General features: G+C 38.8%; 2 pseudogenes; one reads left to right on the top strand and one right to left on the bottom strand.

The window, feature by feature from the left end:
- Positions 1 to 3,084: 3,084 nt before the first annotated feature.
- On the bottom strand, positions 3,085 to 8,048 carry LOC122146676 (annotated as a pseudogene).
- Positions 8,049 to 13,952: 5,904 nt separating this feature from the next.
- Positions 13,953 to 15,172, top strand: LOC109097499 (annotated as a pseudogene).
- The last annotated feature ends 485 nt before the right edge of the window (positions 15,173 to 15,657 follow it).

The following is a 15,657-nucleotide window of genomic DNA, read 5'->3' as shown; positions in this document are numbered from 1 at the left end:
TACCGAAGGCTGCTAAATAGGAGTGGTTCTATATGTTGGCTTACTGAGAAAACTAAACAGTCAACAGATAATAGCCAAAATATAGTTTTAAAGCTTCTTCTAGTAACTCCAGAGATCAAGTTTAGTCTTGAAGTTTCCTTCAGTAATCACACCAAACATGAGATTACTTTTAGAGCTGGCCTCTGGCACTTTTAACCAGACAAACTCAGTGTGCCAGCTCAAACACACACCACAGCGCTGTGAATGTCTAGTCGATATAGAAACACCCATCTGAGGGATGAGGGCTGCTTGTCGCATGTTATCAGGAGACTCTCATCACTGTGGGGCAAGAGATGTCAGGGCTCAGTTAGTGACACGGTAAACACGGTCATCAAGAATGCCCCTGGCTGAGAGTGGCAATCCCTGCACTCCAACAGCACACAAATTTACAACACAATCACAGAGAATCCAGAGAATTATACACAGATGAGTTTGGTGCTGTCAATATCAGTGCTGCTGGAGTGATGTGTCATCCAGTTAACCTTTGGAGGGAGAGGAGATGGGACCTAAAGGTTAAGTGTCAGCAAACATATTTAAGTGATTTTTTTACCACCTTTGAAACATAATGAGGGACTTTTTGGCTTGGGATGTTCTCTGTCTGAATAAACCTGCTCCTGAAGACTGTCCTGCCAAGTTTAATTGTGTCCTGCTTCAACAATCTCCCTGTGATTGTCAACTGATCCTGAAGACCTTGGTTAGCTGGTTCAGGTGTGTTTAATTAGGTTAGAGTTAAACTTCCCAGGACAGTGGGTCTCCAACAGCAGGGTCGAAGACTCTGAAAAAAAAATAAGAAAAACCAATTGCTTTCTCTAATTTTGAGGGGTGCGCCCTCCCAAAAGGGTTACATTTGTCAGCCACAAACGTCATTGAGGCTGACAAGTAGCCTTTACATTTCAAAGTAAGAAAGAAATTACAATAATTTACACCTCACAGTAAATTTTATAATAGTTACTTTTCTGAAAAAAGACATCCTTGATGATGTATGCCGAGAAATGTGACCTGTTTTTGCCTTAAAGGTTATTCTGACTTATTTTTTAAACTTTAGATCTCCCAATTAATTTACACATTTTGCAGTGGGGCTAGAAGTCTCACAAATTTGAATTTCCACCAGTCCCTCATAGGGTTTTAAAAATCTCAAAAGACGTTTATAACATAAAGATAAACTGATACAACCAACAATGGGAAACAAAAAATATCAATTGGTAGTCCCATGTTTTTTTGGACATAGTATATGGTAAACCATTTTTTGAAAGTCTCTTGGTTTTTCCATGGCTTTTTGAAGTCCCAAAATGTAAACAAATTCTAAATTTTGTAATACGGGGTCCCATGGATAAAAAACAATGACGTAACAGTAGAAGAATGGGGCTGAATAAAAAACAGGTCATTTTTCACCTAAAATTTCTTTAGTCAAAAAAAGGTTTTATTTTATCAAATGTGTGGGAAATAACCCAAAGGGTTTTGGGGTGTTGTTGTTTTTTTTTTGTTTTGTTTTTTTTGTTGTTGTTTTTTTTTTGTTTGTTTTTTTTACTGTTAATGTTTGTTTACCAGCGATCACAGGTAGCTAACCCTCTTCTGCTGAACAGGGGAAACCCCTACCAGGGCACCCTTGTCGTCTGAGCGGTCGTGGTTTGGCTCCTTTTTTTCCCCCCAAAGTCCAAATCACCCTTTTCCCCCTCAAAAGAAGTACAACCTGAGGGCCAAAGACAACCGTTTTCCCCCTACAGCCACCGCACCGGCTCCCCCTCTCAAAGGTAGACATTCCCCTAAAGCTTAATAATGGTTTTTGGCACTATTTTTTTGCCTTTTTTTTTCAACAACTTAAACAAATTCCACGCTTTACCTCCATTAGGCCAACCGGTTTTAAGGGGAGAGGTGGGAGATTCTACGACTTCTTTTAAATGAAATTAAAAATCTAATCAATTTTAATCCATCATCAAAAACCGGGAAATTTAATGCAATTTTTTTAAAATTTTATACTCCGTTCATTTTTTGGAAATTTAAAAGAATAAAAGTGTACAAAAGGGCCCGGGCCCCTTTCTGACCAACTGTTTTGTTTTCAGTAAACAAAAAAGCTATTCTTTTGATCAAAGCTTTGGGAAAAGGACAAGGACCTTGTAAATGATTAAAATCCCCGTGCCAAGTAAATCTATAGATTTTAAAGCCACCACAAGGAAAGGAAACTATTTTGAAGAAACATGAGCGAAAATGCTAGACTTTGGAATATGTGCCCGATTTTTGTATCACAAAGAAATGACTAGTTTAAATAATGTTTAACCTGACTTTGGTTCTCAGTCTTTTAAATTTTTTGTTTGGGGTTCAAGGTCTTGTTGGGGAAAAGGGATGATATCGATGTTTTAAATTTCGTGATTACTGCAACCAAGGGACCTTGACACCAAGAAACTTGCACAAAATATATTACTTTTTTTTTAAGTTTCCCCCTGGTATGTGATTTTTGATGCTGTATTTAGTAAATGGGGATTGTAACCCCAAGTCTCATTTTGTTTGGGTAAAAAATCTTTTTCTTTGGAAGGTTTTTGTCCCTTTTTGTGTTGTGGGAAAAAGTCTCAGTTTGGTCCCCTGGGAAAATTTAGGTGTCATTGCAAGATAAAAAAAAAAAAAATTAACTATATTCTGTATTTCCCTTTTTTTAACTTGCATTAATCTTAGTGGTGAGTTTTGGAAAAAGTAGGTAACAATACAGATGTTTTATGTGAACTTTGGTGATACAGTGTTATACTTGTAATATATGTAAATAAATTATTTTTAAAAAAAACTGAAGTCTTCATTTGGCTCACAGGTTTATCAATAAATGCATTTTGTAAGGACTGTATCACTATAACAAACTTGTGCTAGCATGTGGAGCTCTGAACATAATGAGCAGCAAAACATAAACTCAACAGACATTTAATCAAAGCTCTTCTTTTATAAACAAAAAAAGCAACCAAAAGTTCAATACCAAATTCAAGTCCTAGATCAGACCACATTACTGGACAACTTCCTGTTCTTGAGCTTGTCTTTTAAGAGGACATGATATATAGTCCGTTCCTAGCTTCCTTTATTCTCCACCATCGGCCCAATCTGAAAAAGATTAAAAAGAACAGCTGAAATTAAAATCAACATGATGAAATGTGTAAATGCTGCGCAACGAACCCATTCACTTCACATTAGCGCCATCTAATTGGTGGTACAGGGTGTTGACTGCATGAAAGCTTATGCCCTTGAAAATACACACATTGTAATTAACAATTAAATACTAACATAATACTACTAATAATAATAATAGCTAAAAATTACTTCACCTGTGCTCTGTCCAACTCCTGCCACAGAAACTTCCCCCAGAGTTTGAGGAACTTCAGACTGTTCACAAATCCAGTCTAAGAGGACTCCTAACACACGCTTATTAGCATTCATTATTCCGCGCGTTAACACTTATCTGCCAGAGCCAGCATCCCCGACCGGCACATAATTGGACACTGTGACGGTTGTGGAAAATAGTGGTTCGTAGTGAAATTCTCCATTATATCCTTCCAGATGACGGTACTGCACACACATAAGACCTGTATTCAATAGCGGCCACGGAATATAACCGTCTAATAGACTGATGGCTGTTGATACTGTCACATTAGGCGACGCTGGAAGAGCGGCTCAGGCCTCTGAATCCCTGCCCAAATTCCAAGCTGCACTGATGAAGTTATGGGAGCTGCGGGGGGAAACACTAATGTTGAGGTATCAGGTGTTGGAGAAGCAGTCTCATATGGACTAGAAGGAAGGGGAGAGCTTTGAGAACAAGGTTCAAAAAAAAAAAGTGAAACCGGAAAGATATGAGGAATATTGCCCTTGATGGTAATGGGGTGTGACATAAAAATGACATGAGGAGTTTTTGCAGCGGGTTGTAGTTTACAAGGCGCTTGGGTTTGTTAGTCGCGAGTGGATAGCTTGGTTTTTATGCACGCAGGTGTGTGTGTGCACCCGAGGCACCTGATGCCACAAGCGGCGGAGTTGTAGCGCCGCAACAGGCGCACACCCAGTAGAGTGTCACCTCCAGACCAGTGTTGCCATAGCTACCATGTGGGTTGCTTCACCGTTGCTCACCGGCTTCTTCTTATTAACCCGTCCAAACAGATATAGAGCTGTGCAAAACCAAAGCACGAAAGTAGAATTTAATTGTACATTACATATGAGTGAATTTGCTTATACATTAAAGCAGGGGCTTAACGCTTACTTTTTTCCTAAGGGAGCACATGTGCTCCAAAACTATTTTTAATAATTTAAGCTTTAGTTAACAATAAAACTGGTAAAAATGTCATTAAATGTAATTGAGGAAGCTTCAGTGTAGGATTGCTGTCTACTGCTACCTTATGAACAGTAAGCACTCTGTAACCTCCAGCTCTTGCAGTGAAAAACAGTTTCTCCATCAGCTCCCTGTACTTGTGCTCTTTCATTGTAGCGGAGACTCAACTGGAGCTTCAGGACAGACCGGCCGATACGGAAGTTGACAGCATCATCTTTAACGAGACCCGCCACAAATGTCAAACAAGACGATCTCCATGGACCCAAACAGGATTTACGCTTTGCCTGGAAGGAAGTTAAGGTAAGGCATGAACCCTCACTCGCTGCCGTGACAGACAGCTGTGATTCTTCAGCAATTTTCCACCCCGGGACAGTTCGGTCTCGTCCTCCCGCAGTCACGCCCTCTCTCTGCTCAAACAGTCCAACCCAGTGATCATGTCTGAGGGGCCAAAACCTGACGAAGACACCAAAACACAAAAATAAGCCTGAGAATAAAGAGCGGGTTAAAATCTCCCCACAGCAGCAGGTGTCCCTACAGGGTTTCTACAAAGCGTTCTCGTCCACGCTCCACACTTTTATCGAGCGGGGTCGTGGCCGCTGTAGAGGGTATGAGTCCCTCGTCTAAAGGCAAACCCCTGCAGGGGAAGCATTCAAGCAGAAGCATTTAAAAAAAATTAAGTCAAATGTGAGCAAACACTTCATAAACGTCATCATCTAAAGTACAATATATTACAGTAAAAGTGATGTTCTACTCACCGATACAGCGTCTCTGTGTCCTTTTAACTTGGTACAGAGGGGTTTTACATGTCACGGGATCCCAGATCAGGATGAGTTTATTCATGTCCCCACTAGCCTATATAACAAATAAAATCATATCTATTACATTTTTCAATTAGTTGACAAAAACTGTAACAGATTAAACTGATCAAGGCAGTTCAAGGTATTATAGAGTAAAATACCTCTAAAACCCCCCATAAATAAAAAAAATAAAAAAATTGTTTTTGCTCACCAAGGCTAAATTTATGTAATCGAAAATACAGTAAAAACAGCACTAATGTGTAATAACTTTTTCATCTTCAACATTTTCTATTTGAAAATATATTAAAATGTGATTTTATTCTACTCAAGAAATATTACATACAACTATATTTAAAGTTAAAAACATTTTGCAGCATTTCAGGATTCTTTGATAAACAGAAAGTTCAAAAAAACAGCATTATTGGAAATAGAACTCGTTTGTAACATTAGAAATGTCTTTACTGTTACTTATATCAATTTTAAAGTGTCCTTGCTAACTAAAAGTACTAATTGCTTTATTATTTACTTACAATAAAAAAGTACATGACTTAGATGACATTCCTAAACTTTATTGTAATATCAAACAATTATTAAAATTCATTTCATTCAATTGATAAGTTGGGCTAAATATATTAGAACATAGCCTCAAAATACAGACTGTTTAATCCCAAGGCTCAATCAAACTGTACTGATAAATAAAAATTCCAGCTCTCACCAGGGATTTCCCATCGGATGATATGGGCCATACACAGGATGTGAGCGTGTGTCCCACATGACGCCCCTCTGTTCCCTTCCGTCCTCCTCGATCTTTTGCACTTCTTTCCGCCCTCCACCTCCCCTGTAGATCACATCATCATTCATTTAGAAGCAGATTGGCTCAAGTTAATACTGTCAATGCAAGCTTCAACGCCTATGATATGAAAATGCAATCAAAGTTGATCTGTCAACTCAAAATTTGATGATGGAGCAGTCTTTTCTTGCGAGAAGGATGTATTTCTCATCTGGGGTGATAACGAGACATGTGACAGAGAGCTTGTGTCCTCTCAACAGCCTGACCTCTGCTGGGTCTGGAGCGATGAGCTAGAAGAGAGTCAGGGTGATGTCAGAAACAGGAAGTAACAGTGGTATATGCCCAGCAGCTAATGAAAACACCACTCACTTCGTTGGCTATCAGTCTTTGCAGTTTGCCTTTCTGTTCCAGCTGAGGAGGATGAATAAAAACAAGTGATTATGGGACAAACAGGGATTATTAGAGCTCTTATTATAATAATCTCATGAAAAATCCACTTACTGTAGCCATGTGTAACATCTTCCAAAATAAGAGTTTTAATAAAAATTTCTTCTGTATTGTTTGGTTTTCATTTATTTTATTTTTTTAATACAACTGTTTATTTACAATGACTCAAATCATACATCCTTTAAAACCTCTAGTTATTTTAAATTAGCCTTCTGAGATTTGTAGTAATATTACAAAACAGTTCCTTTCTGTGTTAATATAAACGCATATATCATTCAAGAACTCAGAGCAAACTAAATTTGTTAATATCAAAATGTGCACGTGTGAGCTAAAATAAATAGTGTATAGTATAGCTAAATAATAAATAGTTTAAAAATAAAAACAATGAAGATGTAATCATCAAAGAACCGTGTGCATGTGAATGAGTGCTAAATTATTGAAATATTAACAGTTTGGGAATCCCTGTGATAAATAAATTCATGTAAATATTCAGAACTTGTTTTTCTTGCAGCTTGTGTGTTTATATGTAGTCTAATGCCAGTATTAAAGCCTGCTTTTTACATGATTTTACAATTTTGAACAAAGACTTTTCATTTAACAATTAAATTACTTATATATTTTTGATTCATATGTTCTGAATGGATCGCTGTCTACTTTCAGGACTTATGTGAAAGATTATTTTGGGTTCCACCAAACTTGCATAGACCCACAGCTTGTTAAATTACCGTTCGACTTAACGTCATGAGTTGTCAAAATCTTAATGCAAATTCCGAAGGTTTATGATTAACATTTCCGCTTAGGGTCGCATACAAACGATGGAAACAGTCCGTCCATGTTTTGGACTATTCCGGGATTTTTGAAAGTTCTGAACCTTTTCCATCCTTTGCAAACACCTATACACCTAATGAGCAAAATGTGGGACCTCACACATAATTATTAGTTAATGGGGAGGTGCGTGGCCTAGTGGTCCAGTTTGACTCCTAACCTAAGGTTGGCCCAGGTTTGAGTCTTGGGCCATATTACCCACTGACTGAGGTGCCCTTGAGCAAGGCACTGAACTGGCACTCCCTGGGCACGCAGCATAAATGGCTGCCTGCTCCGGTGTGTGTTCCCGCGGTGTGTGTGGCAATTCCCACTGCTATGTATGCTCTTGGGATGGGTTAAATGCAGAGCACGAATTCTGAGTATGGGTCACCATACTTGGCTGTATGTCACGTCACTCACACTACATTAGTGATGACCCCAGCTGAAGGGACCTACCACTCCTCCTGCAGTCTTCCAGCGATGAATCCGCTTCGAAAGATTCTTGCTCAGCTCTCTTGTCCTCTACCAATGACAGCACAGAGCACACAGGTTCAGAGGAAGAGTGGCAATCGTTCAGGAAGCTTGATTCTCAGTAGATCTCACACACCTTCTCTCTCAGCTGCTCCAGGTAGAGTTTGGCCAGCGCAGTTTCTTTCTCCTGCGGCGTCTCTTCAATCTCGTCGTCTTCGTTCTCCTGCTGTTTTCTGCTTGGATCAGCACTGCAGAGGAAAGACATCGGCGATTTTAATTTATTTTTTAAGAAAATGAACATGACATCAGCGTTCATCCAGCACAACAAACTGCAGTACCTTTCATTTTCAGAGTCACTCGATATTTCTTCGTCCATTCGCTTATTGAACGTTTTGATCTGCCTTGCCATCATCTGCTTTTACTCTTGAAGGCAAAAAGACTAATATCGATTTAAAATAAACGTTATTGTTTTTTTCAACAATATCAGAGGGAAAAAAACATCAAAAAATATTATAAAAGCTAAAAGATAAATAAAAACTATTTCTACGAGTACCCTTCTCTTTAAATCGCCTTATTGGACCGCAGAGATGACCTTTTCTTTATAAAAAAAAAAAGGAAAAGACGACATTGATGGAACATACAACTACAATGTTTTTGTGAAAGTGAAATAGTTTCAGGATTCGCTGAGTTTCATTAGTGCGGCTTGCTGGGCGCTAACATGGTCACAAAATACACTGCTTCCTGTAGCTCTTCTTCTCGAGTGGTTGGTTTGCGCGCGTGTGTGTGTGTTTGCGCTACCAGCGCAGCGTAACGGAGAGACGCTACATTAAGCAGCCAACGCTTCAACTGAGCTGCTCTGATTAAAGTACACTCACACAGTGTGTGACTAACACGGATCTATACCGAATAACAAATAACAATAAATTATTAGGAAATTCATAAAAATAATGCAATCTAAATCCACTACTCACTACTACTACCACTACTACTACTAATAATATATTAGCCGGGTCCCATTCCTGTTATACAGTGACTTTTATGTCTCAGTTATTTATTTAATCATATTTTTCCTCTAAAATGGAGTCACATATTTATAAGATATGGCTTAAATTGTATATTTAGGTCTCTTCTTTATCACTTACAACAGAGATAATAGAAATTATAAAATACTATTTTGTATTTTGACACACCTTTTTTATTGATATATGCATTCAATTTTATTATGTCCTCAGTGCAAAGTAACCAACTTCCACAAGAAATATAAATCATGAAATGATAAAAAAACTAAAAATATGTTTTAATTATGTTAAAGACTAGGCTAAACTGCCTCTAATCACATACGTGATAAATCATGTGAAAATATAGTTAGTTTTTTTTTTTCTTTGTATTTTTTTAATTTTCTTCAATTAACGTGTCCCTGAAGTCATTTTCCACCCATGTTAGTACATACTTGTCGCAGCTTCCAAAAACCGACTGCAATTTTATTGAGACCATTTTCAAGAAGTGACATAATTTATTTTCTCACTGGAATTCAACTGTACAATCTGGAGGTAAGCTTCAACTCTCACTCCTAACTTTTTTTTAGTTTTTGAAATGTTATCGTGGTTTGTCCCAACCTTAAAGTTCCACCCTGTTAGGTATATTATGGAGAATGTTTGGCTGAGCAAAAAAAAAACACAAAAAAAAGTAAAACAAATCTGACCTAGTTTATAAAAGTTCATGGCTAACCTTAAGCTCAACATTTCCACCCTGTTAGATTCCCATTAGGTCTAGAAACATAACAGGGTGGAGATGTGCAAACTAAACAGGGTGGAAATTTTAATATGAATAAATAGTATTTAGTGTATACAGCAAATAAAAATTTATATACGACGTGATATAGAAAGGTTTAAAAAAAGACCATACAACTAGGGACTGGAGCATGGAAACTATTAAACTATTGAACGTATTAACAACACAGAGCATCCATTCTTTTCCATCATAATTATCATCATAAAAAAAAACACACAAAAAATGCATCACCGTCCCATTACTGTTCCTTCTTGTTGATGGTTTTGGGTTTGGTAATCTAGTTAATCCAAAATTAGTGATACACATATTTATTTTTTGATCACAATATAAATAAATAAAAAAAAACATTTATTATTTATTTAATTACCTGTTCTTAATAATTCAGAAGACATTTCTATTCATCAAATAATTGTTTGTTATTGTTTTATAATAATATATATAAAAAATAAGATGGCTATTAGGGACAATACTATCCAGGGAAAAGCTCATTTATTCGTTTAACATTAACATTATTACACATGTGTTGTTGATATATCTATCTATAGGTCCCAAACAGGGGTGGAATATGTTCATGGCCAGTGTCATGAAACAATCTACCCATTAAATTATTATTTTTTGAGTCCCAGAGATTGACCAATATGGCATTCCTAATAGGTTTTAAACAGTCCCACTATTTGTGGTTTTGGAATGCAAAAAACATTAAACAATCATGTAACTTTTTTCCCAACACTTTATGAAGCCAAAATGTTACCGCCCTACCAGGAAATGACCCAGCCACAATAATAAACAACCTGGAGCTGAACCACTCTCAAAAACAGTGAAGATGATATTGGACTTCAGGAGGAACCACCCCCTGTATTACCCCAATCACCCTTCATAGGACAGCCAAAAACTGTGTCTCTGCAGTGGAGTCATTCAGATTTCCTGGGGAACCACCATCTATCAGGACCTGAAGTTGGGACAATTCACATTGACTCCATTGTGAAAACAGACTCCACACAAAGGTTGTACTTCCTTCGGCCCAGCATGAGGAAGTTAAACATTACCACAGGGACATCCTGAAAACCAGTTTACTCAGCCATCATTGAGTCTGTTCCTGTGTACTTTCAATAACTGGATTGTTTTGGTTCAGTTACAAAAAATCAGGGACATTTCAGAAGAAACTACAGAGAAACACGGTTTGGACCTGCTGGAAAGGATTATTGGTGTTCCCCCCTGGCCCCACCCTCAAGAACTGTATACATCCAGAGTGGAGAAAGGGCTCAGAATAATCACTCCGGATCCCTCACATCCGTAGTTACACACTTTTTAAACTTTTGAACCATTGGACAGTCAATTAGTTATATATTCCTTTATGAGAAGGTGGATTGTATACATAATATTTTATTTATTTTTTATTTTATCTTATTGCATATGTTTGTGCCTATGCTTTGTTTTGTTTTGTTTTATTTTATTGCTAGATTTAGCATAGTGTGAGTGCCCATTAATACGGGTCCTCAGTCACTGTGCTTGCTCTCTCTCTTCTCTCTCTTCTCTCCTCTCTCCTCTATCTCTCTCTCTCTCTCTCTCTCTCCTGTTGTTGGATTCACCGCAGCTCTCTGGCTGCCTCAGTGAGGGGGAAACTGACACAGTGTAATGAACTCTGTTCTATTAGTTGATGCAGTAGAGCCTCCTAATGGAATGACCCTGCCTCTGTATGGCTTCCGCTTGTCTTAAGTGCAAAGGACCGTGGAGGCCAAACACAACTCTGCATCAAGCACCACAGACAGATGAGGAGAGCTGCGATAAACTTCACCGACTTCCACATGAACTGATGGGACAGATCCTGGATTTTGGAACATCCAGTAAAGATGCTGGAGACTGGACATAGTTGACAAACATCAGGTAAAGATTTTTTTGCGTTGTCTATATTCACGTTTTATATGTAATTAAGTTTAAAGGGATCTATAATATTTTACTGTTTTAGTGGGTGTTTTGTTTTTTTTTTTTTTTTGCTTTAAATATTCAGTTTATTTTCCCTGAAAATTCAAGTGCGTTTTCAATAATATTTATCAGTCCAAAGTGATTAAGGTTCAAAAGTTTTCTCAACAAATAGTGCAAATTAACAAATATATGCTGGAGAAACTACCAGCAATATTTGAATGGATGGTGTAAAATTAAATTAAACAAAAAGCTGTTTATAAAAACTACAAACAGCTAAGGTTAATGTTGTAGGGGGGTTCCACTTTTGTGGGTATTTAGGTAAAGTTCACAGTACATAATAAACAGAACGGACCCCTCATTTATAATCCAAAATCAAAAAACTACCACAATCTTTTTATTAGATGACCAGACAGTAGGGGGCTGAGCAGAGAGATTACTGGCCAAAAAAAACATTCCACCGGATTAACAGTGGAAAGAAGTCACGTGATTTACCGAGAACTGTGTGTCTGAATCCGGGTGGGGGGACTCCGAGGTGCTATATTGTGTGTTTTGCCATAATTTCAATCCAGTTTTCACCCAGGAAAACCTCCTCTGGAGTTATTTTTTTTGCTCTACAAAAAAAGGAGGTAGTGAGAGGTCAAGGACCTTATCTATAAATCCATGATGATCCTAAACTGATTAACCTAAAACAAGCTGGAATCATTCTGTTGCATCCTTGTAATGGTGGTGATTGTAATACAGCCCCGTGGCATTTTTCATGCCAAATTCTCTGCATTTCATGTTTCTCAGACCCTATGGACCTGTGCTGATAACTGTGACTATAGACGATTAGAGATTGTATGATTTTTGGCAGTGTGAAATGAATAAATGTGGAGGTCCATAATACACATCATGGCTGATCCAGTTTCAAAAGATGTTTCAACCATACTATGGATTTGACTGACAATATAAAAAATCCAGTAAATGGTACAGTGGAATTATTGCTTTCTTTACATACCTAAACTTTTTAAAAAAACTTTTTTCAAACTAATTCTCTTACGCTCCCCAGTTAAAAACACAGTAATATTGTGAATAATATTACAGTTTTAGTTTAAATAAACTGTTCTCTATTTGAATATATTTTAAAAAATTAAGATATGTTTTTGATGAGTGCGGTGCGATGAGATTCACTTTCATTCATTACATTACGATTCTCGGTCAAATCAAGTGTCACATGTTCCTTCGGTAAATCATTTAATAATTGTGATTTGCTGCTCAAGAAACATTTTCTTATTATTATTCAAGTATATTTTGATTCCAGATTAGAAAATTCTTTTGATAGAAAGCTCAAATATACCTATAAAAACACACCTATACCTCCATATAGTTATACCTATTGGCTAACTTTAAATTTTGGCTTTAAATTACACACATTCATCTTCAAGACCTTCCTGGGTCTAATTTTTTAAAAGCTATGAGAGTTTTCTGGGGATTAGTGGACTCTCCCAGGTAATGAATCAGGTGAGATGATGTCTGTGTGAGAGTGATTATATATGTGTATCGTGAAGTCTTGTGGCATGAGTGGCATTGTAGTGCTGTGCAGCGTGACAGCTCACGCTAACGCTAATTGGGCCAGAGAGAAACCCAGCAAGCTGCCAGCCAAACAGTGAGCTCAGTTATACTCCACTTCAAAGGTTAGAGAGCCCATGAGCACCAATGAATAGAGCACCCCATGAAAATTATTCAAACTGATCAAGCCTCCCTCGCTTTCTCAGTGCTATAAGCCACAATGTCCACCAAACACAATCACAACATGCACTGGAATGTTTGTTCACGCTAACAGCCCTGGTGATTTAAAATGTTGTGCTAAAACCTTCCCTCAAAAACGTGTTTTTTTTTTTGTTTGTTTTGTTTTTGCATATGATGACATGGTGCGTTAATATCATCGTATTTGGACACCGGCATTATGGTAAATACTATGGTATTTTTTTACGTATGCAGATTACCGGCCATCGTTAAACAATCAGTGGTAAAACCCATGCTGTAGTATTGTGTGGAAGTGTATTGTATTGTATAAGGCCCGGAAAACATAAGCAAAAAACATACATAGATGATTTTTTGAAAGACCAAACATCGGAACAAAAATACAAAAAGTCCTACACACTATCATAGCTCTTGCCTTTTTTGAATTAATATAATGTATGCTTAAAATTAAAATGTTTCAGGAAAGGACATTACAGTATAGTAGATATATGCACCATTATTAAGGTCTCAAAAGTGCTCTGTAAAGCAACCTGTTTTCCAATGTTTTTTTTTAAATTATAGTATAATTTATGTTATAATAATACAGGATATACTTATGATATTATTAAAAAAAAATAAAAGCCCATGTGATCATCCAAATAGAACTGTAAATACATGCAACAATAAGCTTAAATTGCTTAATGCACCATTAAATTTGGCTGTAGTGATACTCATTTTGTGTATTATTTTATATTTCAGCAGTGCGGGACCTTTGACCTCCCAGCCAATGAGTCCCCATTTTTGGGACTGGTGGGAAGATGGAAGGGCTGCGTTTCCGTTTTCTGCTTTGTGTCTTGGAGCACCACACTGTAAAACAATGGAGGCGTGCTGGATTTCCCTCCACCAGCAGATTATTAACAAAACTGAACTTAATGAGACATTGAGTTATCATGGACCACCCAATGCATCTGGCTCCCCAGCATGCAGTGTAGGGGAGCACTGTCCAATCCCGCAATCGCGTTTACGAGACGTGTTGGGCCTCGTGGTCATGGTGACTCTTAAGCCAGCAGTAGCACTCTTGGCCAATAGCGGAGTGCTTGCTGTAATGGTGAATTGAAAGTGGCCCACATCTCCGCATAAGTTTCAGTTTGGTGTGTGTCACCTCGCCAGTTCGTGGGATTTGCTGTGTGCTGCTCTGTAATGCCGCATGGCACTCATCTAGCGGATCGCCCTTTTTTCGCTGGCAATCTGTCCTTTCTGTACTTGAATGCAGGGATGTAACATATTTCCTTAATGCCTTTCTGCATATCTGCACCTCTATCTCTTACAGTTACTGTGGATTACGCAGCGAACGCTACTACTTCTACATTGTGCATCCCCATGAGGTACGAGGCTAAAATGATGCTTGGTGTATCCGCAGCCCATGATGTGGGATTTGTCCTGGGTGGCGGGTCTACTTTGCTAGGGATTTGCTACCGTTCTTCGGGATGGCCCAGTCTATGGAAAGTAGGAGCTCCCATTGACTGTGCGCCACCCATTGCTCTCTTCATATGGGAGCCACAGCGGACACCGGGAGGAGATATTTGCTATGATTTTATTCTGCACAGTTTGCTTTTGCGTTCCAGCTGCGATTATTATTGCCTCGTCTATGGGAATGGCTATAAAGTCGCTCCACCATGGCTTCGGAGGCGGGGACAGGAAAGAGGGCCGATTCTACGAGCTGGAAAATGGCCGAGAGCATTCATGAAAGAAGCATCGGTGTGATTCTGTCAACAGCCAAGACTAACGATCATCACACCAGCACGAGCAAGTCCGCAGAAATCAAGTCCCTCGGGAAGAAAAGGATGGAGGACTGGTTGGGTGTGAAAAAGCGGCTGAGTCTTACTTTAGCCATCATCGGGGGTCCGTTCCTGCTCTGCTTGGGCTCGGCCTACTTTGCATTTCACCTGCATTTGTCGCTGGGGATTTCTCCATAGTACCTCTGAAGAAGCCGAAGGACTTAGGTCACATGGCTCGGCGTATTCAAGCGTTTGCAGTATAAACCCGTTTTTGTTACGTGTCTTCTCAAACCGTCAGATCAGGGAGGGAGGTGTGTAAAGATGCTCTGTTATATGGCCCGTCAAGCCAAGCCGACCAGACCGCGTGCGCCCCCTCAGCATTCAGGCCACCAAGCTGTTCATGGGACATCAGGAGCTGTTTTTTTTCATTTTTTGCACAGGAGCGGCGTGACAGGGGACGGAGAGTTAAATGCATGACTACCACCATGGCTACAACCGAGGAGCACACGGTTTGACCACCACGTAGTTTTTAGGATACTTGGGCAAAATAACCTGCAGAGATCCACCTAAATAAATAGGGGTGGCCCAAAACTCAGGTCCTGGGAGCGGGCCGGTGCATTGCAGCGTTGAGATCCATCCCCAATTAGACACACCTGAACCGACTAATCAAGCTCTTACTAGCGCATACTAGTAACCCCCAGGCAGGTGTGTTGAGGCAGGTTGGAGCTAAACTCTGCAGGACATCGGCCCTACCAGGATCACGAGTTTGTGCACACCTGACCTAAAACTATGCATGAGATTGAC

This window comes from Cyprinus carpio, chromosome A11 (genome assembly GCF_018340385.1).
Source record: "Cyprinus carpio isolate SPL01 chromosome A11, ASM1834038v1, whole genome shotgun sequence".
NCBI lineage: Eukaryota > Metazoa > Chordata > Actinopteri > Cypriniformes > Cyprinidae > Cyprinus > Cyprinus carpio.
The sequence above is the reverse complement of the archived record's forward strand: the minus strand, read 5'-3'. Positions and strand labels throughout refer to the sequence as shown.